Source organism: Eurosta solidaginis, chromosome 1 (genome assembly GCF_040869045.1).
Source record: "Eurosta solidaginis isolate ZX-2024a chromosome 1, ASM4086904v1, whole genome shotgun sequence".
NCBI lineage: Eukaryota > Metazoa > Arthropoda > Insecta > Diptera > Tephritidae > Eurosta > Eurosta solidaginis.
Window position 1 is genome coordinate 386215828 of NC_090319.1, and position 16281 is coordinate 386232108.

At 39.9% G+C, this 16281-nt stretch overlaps 1 protein-coding gene and 2 non-coding genes across 3 annotated transcripts in view; 2 read left to right on the plus strand and 1 right to left on the minus strand.

Moving 5' to 3' along the window:
* Positions 1–16281, plus strand: part of LOC137238422 (protein Skeletor, isoforms B/C) — a 204900-nt gene that overhangs the window by 36658 nt on the left and 151961 nt on the right. The gene's annotated exons all lie outside the window — the stretch shown is intronic.
* On the minus strand, positions 3696–3860 carry LOC137238945 (U1 spliceosomal RNA). Its single transcript, XR_010949253.1, has one exon. It is a non-coding gene; the product is annotated as a U1 spliceosomal RNA (small nuclear RNA).
* Positions 15646–15810, plus strand: LOC137238967 (U1 spliceosomal RNA). Its single transcript, XR_010949269.1, has one exon. It is a non-coding gene; the product is annotated as a U1 spliceosomal RNA (small nuclear RNA).

The following is a 16281-nucleotide window of genomic DNA, read 5'->3' on the forward strand; positions in this document are numbered from 1 at the left end:
GCTACCCATATTCCTTTTAATGTATCAGTTTCCAGACGGTTTCGGATTTTTGTTTAGTTTAAATTTATTTTAGAAAAAAGTTCGTTCTACATTCGCTGAAGAGTGTGGCAACGCACATTAGATCTGCAACGAATGCACATAAAAAGCGTGTGTAGAGTCAGCTCTTTTTATAATAGAAATAGTTTTCCAAAAAACGTCTGGAGGAACCTTAGAAATGTCTTAAATTCTAAAAACTTCAATTCCCTATACTTGCCATCAATGTCCTGCACAATTTTCTAATCGATTGTGTGCGAAAAATGTTGCAAGACCATATGCAAAGAATCAATTTTTTCCAGCAACTTTTTTGGGATCCATGAAACTTAAGTTTTTTAGAACAACATTGTTAAAATCAAAACGCTTTCTAATTTGAACACACAGTTCAATATAAAAAATAATACAATCTTGTTTAAATTTGACTTCTTGCTCGGAAATGTTAAAGACGATGAGCTTATCCCTCGCATAAACTCATATATACATCTGATCACTTTGCAATGTATTTGACATGTTTTTATAATCTATAATTTCTATGTTGTCTAATGTAATACATTCCGGCTTTACAAAATTATACAATATATTTAAATAAAGTCTTTTTATTTCTGAATACAGATTATGTATTTGAAGCCCCTCACTCTGGAAAATTTTATTAACTTTATTAAAATTTTGAAGGATATATTAGAAGGCAGGCTTAAATCGTTATTTTTCATTACAAAATCGTCCAAGCGTCATTCTAGTTGAAAATCGTCAAAATTACGAAATGATGAAATTAAAAAAAACTTAAAAACGTATAACATGTGTATTCTAGGAGCGCCGAATGAATAAGGGGGCTCATCAAAGTTGAACAGCAAGTGCCGATAACATTCGACACGGCGGCGGAACTTGATCTTTCAGGGCTTTAGTGCTAGCGACTGACCGCAATTCCTGCTACTTTTGCTTCCTTACAAGTGTGCTGAAGTTCTGTTGCAGCTGTCCACTGTTCTGGTGCTAGAATCAATAGTCAGTGAAAGCAATTTCGAGTTGTTGTAATTGAAAAAATACGCCTGGAAAGTTAAGGGTAATATTACAGATAGGGGCAGTGTTCAATGTTAAAGAATCTGGTGCACTCCGGTACTACCCCGAATATAGGGATGATCTCCTATAGTCCAGTTATTGGTATGTTATCGATAGTTAATCGATGTACGATCGAAAAGTTTTCTAACATTTACATATCTATTTATATGTAATCAAAAAGTTATCGATTTGTTACTGAAAATTTATGGTTTATTTATCGAAAAGCTATCGATATGTTAGCAGAAGTAATAATTCTGTTATTGAAAATTTTTTTATTTATTTATTTAATTCATTCAGTCTAAAAGTACATGCTATCTTGCAGACTAGTTAAAAATAGAAAACAATTCAAGCTTAAACTTATATAAGCTGTTATTAAAATTAAGAACATTACTGAATCGATTTGCTAGATGTATAGTCCTAGTAATAGGTTCATTCATAGCATAATTTGTTTTATGAGTTATTTCGATAAATAATCTATTATGCCGAAGATCACACAGTGGTATATATGGAATGAACAAATTATATAAATCGGATCAATTTATGCTCAAGTTCTTCTGTCGTGCAAAGCTTGAACACTAAGCCATCTGCGCCTGCTGGTATACGATGGGAGCCGTCTGGCCAGCGAAGCATGCGTAAAGCAATTTTCGTAAAAACGTTTTGAACTCTTTCAATTTTATAGGAGATAGATTCATAAAAAGGATTCCATATTATTGAACAATATTCAAGGCGACATCTCACCAAGGAGATATAAAGTGCCTTCAACGTCGTAGGGTCCTTAAAATCACTGGTGTTTCGTCTAATGAACCCAACCATTGCAAAGGACTTTGCAACAATAAAGTCAATATGACTGGAAAAAGAGAGTTTGGAGTCAAAAATGACACCCAAATCTTTAATCTCTTGACAACGATTAAGAGATTTAGTTTGTAGTTAAAATATGTCGCAGTTGTCTTTTTGGAATAAGACACAACGCAGCATTTGTTTGTATTTAAAAATAAATTATTGTCTGCGCACCAACCGGCAAAAGAGTCCAGATCGATGTTTTACCAATTTGCTATGGACGACTTATCGGTTTGTTATAAAGCAGATACCGCTAAAACTTCAAAATAAAATCCATGAAAAATCTGTAACCTTGATGATAATTTCGTTTCGTAATAGTCATTTGGAATTCCTGGTTGTAAATATCAATCATTGTAGATGTTCTAGTGTATGTAGCTTTAGTAAATTTCGAAATCTGAAAACTTTTTTTGAATATGAAAGAATAATACATTTCTACCCCTCGATCTCCAAGGATTACCAACAAATTGATTTCACCTTAAGAACTTCTTAGCATTTACTCTACTCAATTCGCAAACTAATGCACTGAAACCATTTACTCAAAATATAATACTTATCAACAGTTAGGGAGAAATTCTACCTCCCTCTGAGAACGTATCTGAGTTGAAAATACCAGCAAGAAAAAATGATTATAATTGCAATAATAAAATATTAATATGTTCGCATTTGGGAAATATAATCCAATTGAATTGCTGCTGCTATAAAAATATATATCTACTCACTTATCATTAATTCACACTCTCTCAATTACGGCTTATGCGTATAAAATAACTACATACATATTAATGTTAAGAACGGTGGGCGTGTCATAACACGAAAATAGGGCGCAACTGTCCGCCCCACAATTTTAATGGCCTGTCGACTAAACAGAATGCAGTTTGCAACAAATGTGTAACTTTTTTTTACTTTAGTGACTCTAATCCAACGCAGATTGTTGAACAATTTGCTGCGATTAAATTAACTCAAACGTGCTGGTCTCCCAAATATTTTACAAACACACACGCACAAATGCATGTGTAGTGCTCATAAAGTGTAATAGAGTATTTTGGTAGGGCATTTAATATCAACAAAGTAGCGGAGCATATTTGTAAAATTCCTGTTGACGATAACGTTCATTACAAACTCACGAACAAACCGGCAAACAAACTGGGTGACTATATTCTTTGCAGAGTCATCCCGAATATATCTTTATCAGGTGCAGTTGCTAATTCATTGCTCTCAAGCCAGTGTGGCGTATAACCAAAACAATATAGGAAACATTGCGATTCACCGTACTAACCGGAAATATGAGCGCATTATTGGCGAAGACCATGACGTTTTTGTTATGGTAGAGATAACGTTGGAAAGACCAGGTGGAAAACGATTTAAACTCCCTTGGTGTGACCAATTGGCGCCGGTTGGCGGAGCGAAGGAGCGACTGGCGCGCCTTGTTGGACGGCCATAACCGTTTAGATGGTTAAGCGCCACTTAAGTAAGTAAGTAAGCGATAACGAAACTCCCCGAAGGTTTGAGGCATATTATCGATATGGATAGCCATTTGCGGATATATAATAATCTTCTGCAAACCGCCTGCTCTTCTGATCTCGCTACACAGTAAGAGGTTATGTCTGTTCAACGTTTGAATGGGACTATATCCAGCTGGCGTTCAAAAGGCATATCTCCTATTCTGGGTCCCTGGGCGCAGCGATTTTGAAGGGAATGAATTTGTAGAAAATGCACACAACTGAGAGCAATGGACTTGCTGACCAATTGGGATAACTGCATGTATTAATAACGTCGGGACGGCGCGAACGCCATTCCCGGCTACCAAAAATTACACGCATGAGTTATTCACATTAGGAATAATCGCAGAGGTCAACCCAATCGAAGTGCAATGATCAGGTCTCGCTCCGGAGGAACCGCCTTAATGATCACGGATAGCCTCTACGCCAGGTAAGTATGCTTTTTTTAGTTCAAAATAATGTACTTACGTTGATTTTATCACAAAGTAGTTGAGAATTTCACTGTCAAGGATATGCATGTGTTTGATGGTGAATGAATGAGGACATCTTAAGTAGGGAAGAAAAGTGTCAACAAAGTGTTGCAGTCAAAAAATCTTACCTGAGCAGAACATTTTTGCGTGCCAGTGTGCATAAATACACTTGTATATCTATACGTAAATATTTACATTAACCTGGGTCGATTTGTATGGACGAAAGTTAACCGATATCGCGCCATCAGATTTTCGATAGGATTTGGGCTTAGGAAAAAAGGTTCCACTACGCATACCCAAACAAATAATTTTCGAGCCTGCAAAAAAAATGGCGAAAGGGTAAATTTTTCGACCAAAACACTCCTCAAAGCCCTAAAAATATTTTTTTTTTTTTAAAAAACTGTTATAAAAACGTTGGCGATAAAAGTTTTTTGAAACAAAAAAAATATTTTTACGGCTTTGAGGAGTATTTCGGTCGAAAAATTTACCCTTTCGCCATTTTTTTTGCAGGCTCGAAAATTATTTGTTTGGGTATGCGTAGTGGAACTTTTTTTCCTAAGCCCAAATCCTATCGAAAAATCGATGGCGCGATATCGTTTAATAAATCGAACAGTCTAATGTATGTACATATCTAAGGATCAGTTGTATGGGTAGCAAAACCATTATGCTGGTATATTTTTTTTAGTTATGCGAGCAGGTATGAATTGAGGCAATGCTTGAAAATTTTATTTAATAAAATAGAAGTGATCAGTTGTTATTATACCTTTCATGAAAATGAAATGGTATATTAATTTCGTCACGAAACCGAAAATTGTAAGTCCTTAAAGGAAAATAGATAGACCCACCATTAAGTATACCGAAATAATCAGGTTGAAGAGCTGAGTTGATTTAGCCATGTCCGTCTTTCCGTCTGTCCGTCTGTCCGTCTATCTGTTTGTATGCAAACTAGTCCCTCAATTTTTGAGATATCTTGATAAAATTTGATGAGCGGGTGTATTTGGGTGTCCGATTAGACATTTGTCGGAAACAACCGGATCGGACCACTATAGCATATATCCTCCATACAACCGATTTTTCAGAAAAAGAGGATTTTTGTAATATCTTACCCAATTTAACAGATTGAAGCTTCAAACTTCACCATATACTTTCGTATATTGCACGTATTGTTGCCTGAAAAAATTGATGAGATCGGTCATATATATAGTATATATCCCCCACAACCGATTGTTCAGATAAGAAACTTTTCGCAATTTCTACCCCATTTTAACAGCTGTAAGCTTAAAATTTCACCGATTGCTTACGTATATAGTATGTATTGTTGTGTCCAAAAATCATAAAGATCGGTGGTATATATAGTATATACATATAGTATATATATATATATATATATTCGCAAATTTTAGCCCCATTTTAACAGCTCAAAGCTTCAAATTTCACAGAATATTTACCTATATAGCATATATTGTTGTCTGAAAAAATCATAGAGATCGGTTGTATATATAGTATATATCTCATACAACCGATTGTTCAGATAAGAAACTTTTCGCAATTTCTACCCCATTTTAACAGCTATAAGCTTCAAATTTCACCAATTGCTTACGTATATAGTATGTATTGTTGTGTCAAAAAATCATAGAGATCGGTGATATATATAATATATATATGATGGTATATATAGTATATATATATAGTATATATATATTTTTTTTGCGATTTCGGCCTCATTTTAACAGCTATAAGCTTCAAATTTCACCAAATGCTTACGTATATAGCATATATTGTTGTCTGAAAAAATCATAGAGATCGGTGGTATATATATTATATACTTCATACAAACTGTCATTTTTGCCCCTTTTTTACGGCTAGAAGCTTCAAAATTCATCAAATTTCATCAAATAGTTATGTTTACGTCATATATTGTTGAAATACGTGATTCGTAGTCATAGTTTTTACACGCAGACCACAAAAAACCTGAAACTTTGCATCCTCACACAAAGTACCTACCTGTTTTTTATTTTATATTTATCTTAAAAGCCGTTAAGGTATGTAGATCTGTTCACTATATATTTCTTATCTTATACATCCGATTATTCGGAGATTACGAGCGGGATAAGATTATTGTTCAGCCCCATTTATGAAAGGTATGAAGTCTTCGGCACAGCCGAAGACAGTCCCGTTTTTACTTGTTTTTATACTCAGTTGAGCAGAGCTCACAGAGTATATTAACTTTGATTGGATAACGGTTGGTTGTACAGGTATAAAGGAATCGAGATAGATATAGACTTCCATATATCAAAATCATCAGTATCGAAAAAAATTTGATTGAGCCATGTCCGTCCGTCCATCCGTCCGCCCGTCCGTCCGTCCGTCCATCTGTCCGTTAACACGATAACTTGAGTAAATTTTGAGGTACCTTGATGAAATTTGGTATGTAGGTTCCTGAGCACTCAGATCGCTATTTAAAATAAACGATATCAGACTATAACCACGCCCACTTTTTCGATATCGAAAATTTCGAAAAACAGAAAAAATGCGATAATTCATTGCCAAAGAAAGACAAGGCGATGAAACTTGGTAGGTGTGTTGACCTTATGACGCAGAATAGAAAATTAGTAAAATTTTGGACAATGGGCGTGGCACCGCCCACTTTTAAAAGATGGTAATTTAAAAATTTTGCAAGTTGTAATTTAGCAGTCGTTGAAGATATCATGATTAAATTTGACAGGAACGTTACTCCTATTACTATATGTATGCTTAATAAAAATTAGCAAAATCGGAGAACGACCACGCCCACTTAAAAAAAAAATTTTTTTTAAGTCAAATTTTAACAAAAAATTCAATATCTTTACAGTATATATGTATATTATGTCAACATTCGACTCCAGTAATGATATTGTACAATAAAATAGAAAAATAAAAGAATATTTCAAAATGGGTTGGCTCCGTCCTTTTTCATTTAATTTGTCTAGGATACTTTTAATGTCATAAGTCGAACAAAAATTTACCAATCCTTGTGAAATTTGGTAGGGGCTTAGATTCTGAGACAATAACTTATTTCTGTGAAAAAGGGCGAAATCGGTTGAAGCCCGTCCGTCCTTCCACTCGGCCGTTAACACGATAACTTGAGAAAAAATCGATATATCTTTACTAAACTCAGTTCTCGTACTTATCTGAACTCACTTTGTATTGGTATAAAAAATGGACGAAATCCGACTATGACCGCGCCCACTTTTTCGATACCGAAAGTTATGAAAAATTAAAAAAATGCCATAATTCTATACCAAATACGAAAAAAGGGATGAAACATGGTAATTGGATTGGTTTATTGACGCAAAATATAACTTTAGAAAAAACTTGGTAAAATGGGTGTGACACCTACCATATTAAGTAGAAGAAAATGAAAAAATTTTGCAGGGCGAAATCAAGGGCTTTGAATCTTGGCAGGAATACCGTTCGTGGTACCCGACAGATGATGTTCTGGGTCACCCTGGTCCACATTTTGGTCGATATCTCGAAAACGCCTTCACATATACAACTACCACCACTCCCTTTTAAAACCCTCATTAATAACTTTAATTTGATACCCATATCGTACAAACAAATTCTAGGGTCAGCCCTGGTCCACCTTTATGGCAATATCCCTAAATGGCGTCCATTCATAGAACTATGGCCTACTCTCTCTTAAAATACTCTTTAATACCTTCCAGTTGATACACATGTCATACAAACACATTCCAGGGATACCCTAGGTTCATTTTCCTACATGGTGATTTTCCCTTATTTTGTCTCCATAGCTCTCAACTGAGTATGTAATGTTCGGTTACACCCGAACTTAGCCTTCCTGACTTTTATATTTCAAAAACATTTTATTAGTTCTTAGTTTTTTTCCGAAAAATCTGAAAAAAAACCGAATGGAAATATCTAATTTACTTTGAGGTTTTTTGATTTCGCACCACTGGTATAGGCAATTTTATTTAGCCTTAGCGTCCATACATATAAATATGTTCAAATGTACTAGTCACTTGCAATTTCCATTAGACGAATACACAAAGTCATTAAGATATTAAAAGGCATTGGCTAATTATAAATAAGGTCGTTATTCCAAAAATGGCGTTTCCATTGACGTATTGTAATAGTCTAAACATTAGGGGAAGCTGACCATCCTGCAATCCATATAAAGAACTGGAATCGAAGCTAACTTAAGCATATTACGTTATTTATGACTTTTTTTGGCCTTTGACAACAAAGAAACAAATTTCTTTTTGTTATAAATACTCGCTTTGTAGTATTAGGAGGCCTCAAGGTCCTTATGTCTATATTTGGACAGGAAAAGAACTATTTTCCTTCTCAAGCCAAATAAGTCTGCAGTGAGAGTACGTACCGGTGTCGTCACCCGTCATTGGGCTATTACACCGATGGTTGTGTAGCGCAATATATAGTTTTTCCAACATAATTGTGACCTCACCTATCCGTGGCGAATCCTGTTTCATTGACAGTCGAGGCTCTGGCGTCCCCGAACTCCACATGGATCTAGGGGATGGGAGGGTAGTATGGACTTGAAGGTCGCATGTGGTCATACAAAATCGTTTCCGACATGGTCGCGATTGGTACCGGTATGTACTGGATCCGCATTCGGCGAAGGACCATCAACATCAATAACACTCCCCAAGGCCTTCGGGGAGTATCCTTATCGCTACAACAACAACAAAAATAGGCCGCTACCTCCGGCTTATTGCTCAGTATGCCGTCCATGTAGATGTTGTTCTCAGATCGTTACTGATAACAATCCGCGCCTTCTGTGTACTGACACTAACAAATGCTTTGTAGAGCATCTAATACTGAGGCTTTACAATACAGTTAGTCTATCCGTATCAAAATGTGGGGTCTTCATTGCAAGTATTTGAAGAAAGAAAGTAAATATGGTCGTCAGTATTATTGGTCGCAAGATGGCCCGCGACTAGTTCCACGCACAGCCTTGCCTAGTTGCGTTGTATGCTATGATGTTTGAGCTGGTGTTGTCTTGAAATGTTGTGGGTTGTGCGAAATGCGCTCGTTGTCATAAACGAATGTGGGTGTTATCGCCGCACAGTTGGAGGTTTCCAGCTTCACATGCTTGTGGTTAACAAAAACTACCCCCACAATGCAGAGCACTAAACATGAACATACATAGATTACATACACTGAATTTGTGCAGCACTTTGTTGGGCACTGGCTGAGCCACTTGGCTCAATTTCCGTTTCATATTCACAGGTTGTTCACTATTCATCCCTAAACTGCTGGAACTGAAGCGCGACGCCCTTTTGAATATATCGCGCTTTTGTATAGACAACAAGTTTCGGCAGCTTAGGATTTTTTACAAATTTTTTGTTGTAAATTGAATTTTTGTGGTGCATACTGTGTGTCGTCACGGTGTACTGTCATAAAGTCATAAAATTAAAATAAATGTGAATTTGGTTGATTTCCGCCCGAGTGATATTCATTCGGATTTCCGAGATTGTGTTTGTCATGAATTTGTTGTCAAATTTTAGGTGTTTAATGTGGGTGGCGTTCGTATGCGTGGAGTTGATTAATATGTTGCCTGTGATGTGCTCTTAGCAAAAGTCATTCAATATTACATGAGGGTTAATATTAATGATATCTGAGGTGATTAGTATCGGCGTTGGCACATCAAAACTTATAAATGGTACAAATATTTTTTTAAACTTACGGTATATTCTCCCTCACTAGGGTAGGTACCTTGTCGTTGGTGTGAGGGCTTAGCCGAACTCCATAGCGCCCGACTATGAGGCGGAGATTGTTAGGACTGACATCTACGCCGTTTCGCCTCATACGAGGGCGGCGGGATGTCGGTGACCAAGAACTGCCAACCCCCTAATCCAGGGTGTTATGCGGACCGTGCCTATTGGACGATTTGCAGCCAGGGGATAAATTCGGCTGTATTCGAACGGAGCCTTCCCGATACCGGGCCACCTCGGGAAGTATTAATGGCCTTACCACAGCAAGGGGCGCTGCTGTGGCGAACTGTTCTTTCCCCGTATATAATACTGGACCGCTGAGCCCGCCTTGTCAGGTGGTCGTACGACCAAGATGAACGACTCATTAACTGACTGTAATAAGGACGCTGTACAGAGGAGGACTGAGTCGCAATCCAAGGACGACAAATACGAATTAAGCGATGCGTCGGACTAGGGGAGCGAGAGTAGTGCTGATTCAATGAGCTCCGTGTTGGAGAAGCACACAAATGAAAACGGAGTAGAAGAGACTCCGGCTTTCTCATGCATGCGACAACATCGCAAGCTTGCAGTGGCTGGAGGAAGTGGTTCCAAACATCCAAAGGCAAGGCACGAACGCGCGGTTTGAGGTGGTGGATAAAGCGCAAATCCCCACGGTACCAAAAGTTAAGGTATGGATAGCATGCGTGATGAAGTCGGAGGATACACTGCGACTTCTGCAGAATCAGAATCCGAACATACCGACACAGGATTGGAAGATACTTACTGTATCTCGGCCTACCGAGGATGGTCAGTTCTACATCTTCCAAATAAACAAGCAGGGGGAGGATATTTTGTACACGCAGCTTGGTAAAATGTCCTTTGGCACTGGCAAAATTTACATGCGATTCAGGAAAAGAAGTCCCGAGGATAAAAACCCTAACACGCTAGAGGTGGGCGAACTCGAAAAGGACCTCAAAAGCCTAAGGGAAAAAAGACAGGTGGAGGTCCCCGACGTCACCACGAACGTGCTAGAAGAGGACCAACCGCTAAATGGTGCTGTGACTCGCACAGAGGAACACCCTGCACAACAGTCACGAGAGGCTGAAGGGGGCCTCGAATACTCTAAACCAAAAGGGCAAGGGGAGGACGACGACGTCAAGATGAAGGTGCTGGAGGGGGACAAACAGCCCAATGGTGCTGCGAGTCCTACAGATAAACCTCCAACACAGTAAAGTGGCGTCGAGCGAACTCCTCCTAACCCTTGAGGAGGGTTCGTTTGACGTGGCGCTGATCCAGGAGCCGTGGCTCTCATCGGGAGGAAAGGTTTCTGGACTTAGCGCGCGCGGGTTTGGCGTTTACTACGCGCAAACGGAAGGACGAGTGCGAGCTGTAGTAATGGTAAGGAAACAGCTGCATTCATATATGCTGCCTAATTACATCACTGAGGATCTCGTAGCGGTGGCCGTTGAGCAAAAGAATAAGCAGGCATTTATCCTGGCGTCCTGCTACATGACCCATGGCGGAGGTCCCACCGATGGAGTGCAAAAGGCTAGTACAAGAGGAAGGGCGCAAAGGGCGGTTGGTCATAGGCGCAGATACAAATGCGCACCACAATGCGTGGGGAAGAGCAGATACGAACGAGAGAGGCGAATCTCTGTATTGTTACATCCTGCAAACCAATTTGCAGATAGCCAACAGGGGAAATGTCCCTACATACATTGGTCCAACATCCAGCAATGTTCTGGATATTACATTGAGCTCCGAGCGTGATATATCAAGGTATGATTGGATGGTTCTTGATAGACCATCCTTCTCCGACCATGCGTATATCAGCTTCAACATCCCCCTAAAGAGGGTAGAGAAGGGAGGAACCTTTAGAAACCCTAGGTCAACGAACTGGACTAAATTCCAGAAACATGTAGAAACAAAACTGGGACAACCCAAAGAGGTTGCTAATGTAGAGGAACTGGAAGAGTCGAATGAATTCCTAACAAGGACGCTTATGACTGCGAATAACAAAGCTTGCCCTCTAAGAAGATTCAGAGGAAAAGCAAAGCCGCCATGGTGGAACAATGAGCTGAGTCTTCTAAGAAGACAGGTTAAAGAAATGTTTAAGCTCGCAAAGAACGCGGAAAGCGAATCGTGTTGGGACGAGTACATGGATCTACTGAGGATCTACAAGCGTGAAATTACCAGGGCGAAGAGAAACTCATGGAAAAGTTTCTGTACGGACATAGAGTGCTCCAGCGAAACAGCACGGTTGAAAAAGTCCTAGCAAAGGGAAACATAGTCCAGGGACTAATAAAGAAAGAGAACGGGGAATGGTCACGTAATAGTGAGGAATCCCTTGAGGTGCTTCTCGATACACATTTCCCATCGGAAGACGGCTTAGAGGAGCCGGCAGACATCACTCACACTCCGATCACGGAGCTAGTAGTGCCGGGCTTGGTGACCGATACCAAGATCGAGTGGGCCGTGAAGACGTTTTCTAAGTTTAAATCGCCGGGCCCAGATGGTATATTCCCGGCCATGCTACAAGTCTCAAGTAGGACGGTCGTGGAATGGCTTAAAATAATATTCGATGGGTGCATACGACTGAATCATGTACCGCACTCTTGGAGAACTGCTCGTGTAGCTTTTCTACCAAAGGCGGGGAAGATCGGTCACATGTATTCCAAAGACTATAGACCCATTAGCTCAACATCATTTCTGCTCAAAACCTTTGAGAGGCTGATAGATGTGTACATAAAGTCCAACGTGGATGAAAAGCTCTTCTCCACAACACAGCATGCGTACACCAAAGGCAAGTCGGTAGACACCGCATTGCATAGGGTGGTAATAAGCATAGAGAAATCCCTGGAATATAAGGAGTATGCTCTAGGAGTCTTCTTGGACATTGCCGGCGCTTTCAATAATGTTGCAAAATGGGCGATTATGGATGGTCTTAATTACATTAAAGTACATCCTGCCTTAATCAGATGGATCGGCTGCATGTTAAATTGCAGAAAGATTACATCACAATGGGGATTGTACGAGGCCACGAAATCAATGGACAGGGGCACGCCGTAGGGAGGGGTGCTATCACCTCTGCTGTGGACGCTGGTTATCAACCAACTGCTCAGGCAATTCGATGAGGGACCCGTAAAACTTACGGCTTACGCAGATGACGTTGCAATTGTCATAAGTGGAAAGTGCCTTCCAACGATTAGTTCTTTAATGGATCGGGCGCTTCGCGATATTCATACCTGGGTATCTAATGTCGGGTTGAAAGTCAATGCGGAGAAGACGGATATGGTCTTGTTTACAAAGAGGTACAAGGTCCCAAATTGGACCAGGCCTAAGTTAGGAGGGGTGACCTTACAGGAGAAACCTTGCACAAAATATTTAGGAATCATCCTAGACAGTAAGCTGTCATGGAAGCTCAACGTGGAGGAGCGGGTCAAGAAGGCCTCAACGGCTCTCTACGCATGTAAAAGAATGCTGGGGTGTACGTGGGGCCTATCGCCCTCTCTTTCTCATTGGGTTTTTACAGCGATTGTAAGCCCTATTCTATACTATGGAGTTCTTGTTTGGTGGAAAGCCACACAAAAAACAACATGCCTAAAAAAATTAGAGGGGGTATGCAGACTATCGATGCTTAGCATTACGGGAGCCCTGAAAACAACCCCGACGGCTGCACTGTATGCCATTTTGCACATCCCACCTGTAGACCTGGTAGCAAAGAACAAAGCGTTAACGACCGCAACCAGGCTCGGTGCTTCGGGGCGGCTTGAGCGCCGACCATATGGCCATAGTAGTATAGCGTCATCAATCGCAAGACGAACAGACTACATGATTCCCTATCTGCGCTTCGAGGGAGATCTTAAGGCCACAATAGAGGTGGACGGTTGGCGCAAGGGTGCGCAAATGGCCGACGAGGCGATACATGTGTACACCGATGGTTCCAAAGTAATGGAAGGAGTAGGGTCTGCGGTATACTGCGCTGATCCGGAAATAAGTAGATCCTACAGGCTGCCGGATTACTGTAGCGTTTTCCAAGCGGATATATTAGCCGTAACCAAAGCAGTAGAAACACTGGAAGAGAATAGCTTAAGCTGCAACCGTGTTAACTTTTTTTTTGACAGTCAAGCAGCAATTAAGGCAATAATCTCGCATAGCACAGCATCTAAATGCGTGTTAGAGTGCAAGCAGTCTCTGGAGAGAATCGGTACAGGGAGAAGCATACATCTATATTGGGTCCCAGGGCATATGGGAATAGATGGGAAAAAAAAGCGGATGAGCTAGCTAAAAAGGGCGCATCCCTTGAAGCTTGCTCCGTAGATGTCCCAATTAGATTGGGCGAGATTAAGGCGAGAGGTGCACATGATCGACCAAGCGGGAAAGGCGTGGGTTCAAGCGCGGGGCTGTAAAGTGTCGAAGATTATGTGTAGGTCTTACAACCTTAGACTAACACAGTTGCTCCTATCATTAAAAAGAGAGGACTGTAGACTCATGACGGGTATTCTGACTGGACACTGCCTTCTGGCGTCACATGCCTTTAAACTAGGCTTGGTCAGTGATAGCAGATGTAGGAAGTGCGGGTTGGAGGAGGAAACGATCGAGCACGTTCTGTGCTCGTGCCCTGCACTTGCCAGGCTAAGACTCCAGCTATTAGGAGTGATACAGCTGTCAGATCTAGAAGCAGCAAGTGGCTTAAGTCCTAGGAAGCTTCTAGTATTTGCTAAGAGGACGGAGTTATTTTATAACATAGGTCCTGGTTTTTGATAGGGTTTTTCAGTTTGGTCGTTAAAACAAACTTCTGGTAACACTACGGACTCAATCAGTCTATGTGAGGTCCTCATGGACCGGCCAGTTCAACCTACCTACCTACCTACGGTATATTGCAGAGCAACCGCAGGGTACAAAATGTAAGAAACATTCTTTCTCAATCTTTTATATTAATTTATTTTTACTGTGTAAAGCGGCAATACCCACCGACGTGTGTCATACGTACGGACGTTTGTCGTACGAAACACGTTTGAGCGAACCCTCAAGCCCGTAGGAATCAATGTGTGCGTCTGTGTACATGTACATAATATATTTGTGTGTGTATTGTTTACAGCAAAGCATTGTTGCCATTGACCATTTTGCATGCATGCTTATGGAAACATCAACTTTTTCCAATTTAATTTTTGATGTTGTAAAAGGCTGGAATTAGTATTAAATAAATATAAATAGATTACATATTCATAATCTGCACTTTTACATAATTATTTCGAATTATTTTCACAATTGTTCAAACTTTAATTAGGTGTTTTTGCATAAACCTGCAAACGGTCAAAAATTAGCGCACAAAAGTTTACTAGGCAACTCTATCTAGTGAGAGAGCGATCAGCTGACACTTTCTTACGAAAAAAAACAAATTTGTTTTGATTTCTACGTTCCGGGCTACGTACGTACGGGCGTTGCACGTCGGTGAGGTTTCGTTTACATTGCACACTCATAAGATAGGTCGTGTCAGCTGACACGTTTTTGGTACGTACGTTCGTGACTAACTGCCGCATAAACCATCCACTAACAAAAAGATCTACGTCTTCGCTCATTTTATTTATTTGTCGTCAAAGTAGCCAAACAACATTGCAAGCGGCTTACCTGAGTGCTATATTTTTTTCCATCAGCACCTTTTAAGTTGTTATGTATTCATCTCGCTAATTTACTTCAATAGTGTCATAACTCAAAAAACACAATTTTCCAGGAGAGGCATTCAAAGATTTTAACTGCCATATGTTGCGCATATAAAGGCATATTTTCATTTGTATAGCACGTGGTAAATTTTTAACGGATCACAAAGATTTTTTTATAAAACATAGATCATATTATTGGGTACGTTTATATGTTATTAACTCAAAAGTCATGTTTTTTGAGTTATGACACTATTGAAGTAAATGAGCGATATCCTTTTTCGTTCGACTTTAAACTCACAAGCATCCTACGAATACAAATTCTTAACAACCTAATAACAAATTCCACTTAAGTAATTTCATTTGCGCTAAGAAAATCATACTTACCTGGCGTAGAGGTTATCCGTGATCATTAAGGCGGTTCCTCCGGAGCGAGACCTGATCATTGCACTTCGATTGGGTTGACCTCTGCGATTATTCCTAATGTGAATAACTCGTGCGTGTAATTTTTGGTAGCCGGGAATGGCGTTCGCGCCGTCCCGACGTTATTGATACATAAACAAAGGTAGGGCGGAACTCAATTTCAAAAATTGCGCACAGTAGCCGTGGTATGGTGGTAGCGTGCGACGCCTACCATACCGAGGGTCCTGCGTTCAAGTCCCGTGAAGGCAACATCAAAATTTTCTGAGCGTGGGCTTTTTTTTAGTACTTTAGCAATGTAATGTGCGGAAGGGAGTCAAGCTCGTTACATGAAAGATAAGTGAGGAGAAAACAGAGGCGAGAGGAAGAGGGAGTATGAGAGTTAAAGTAAGAAAAAGGGTAATGATTTAAGGGAAACTAGTAAAAAGAGGCTTACAGGAAGAGTAAGAATAACATAAGAATAGATTAAGAATAATAGTGATAGTCATGGATAAAAGCAAAATCTGCAAGTGTTAGCGGAAAAACGGGGGGATTTACCGCTTTATATTTTTACGCCAGCCACCTTTTTCTGCTCAATGAGCTCACCCAATAACGC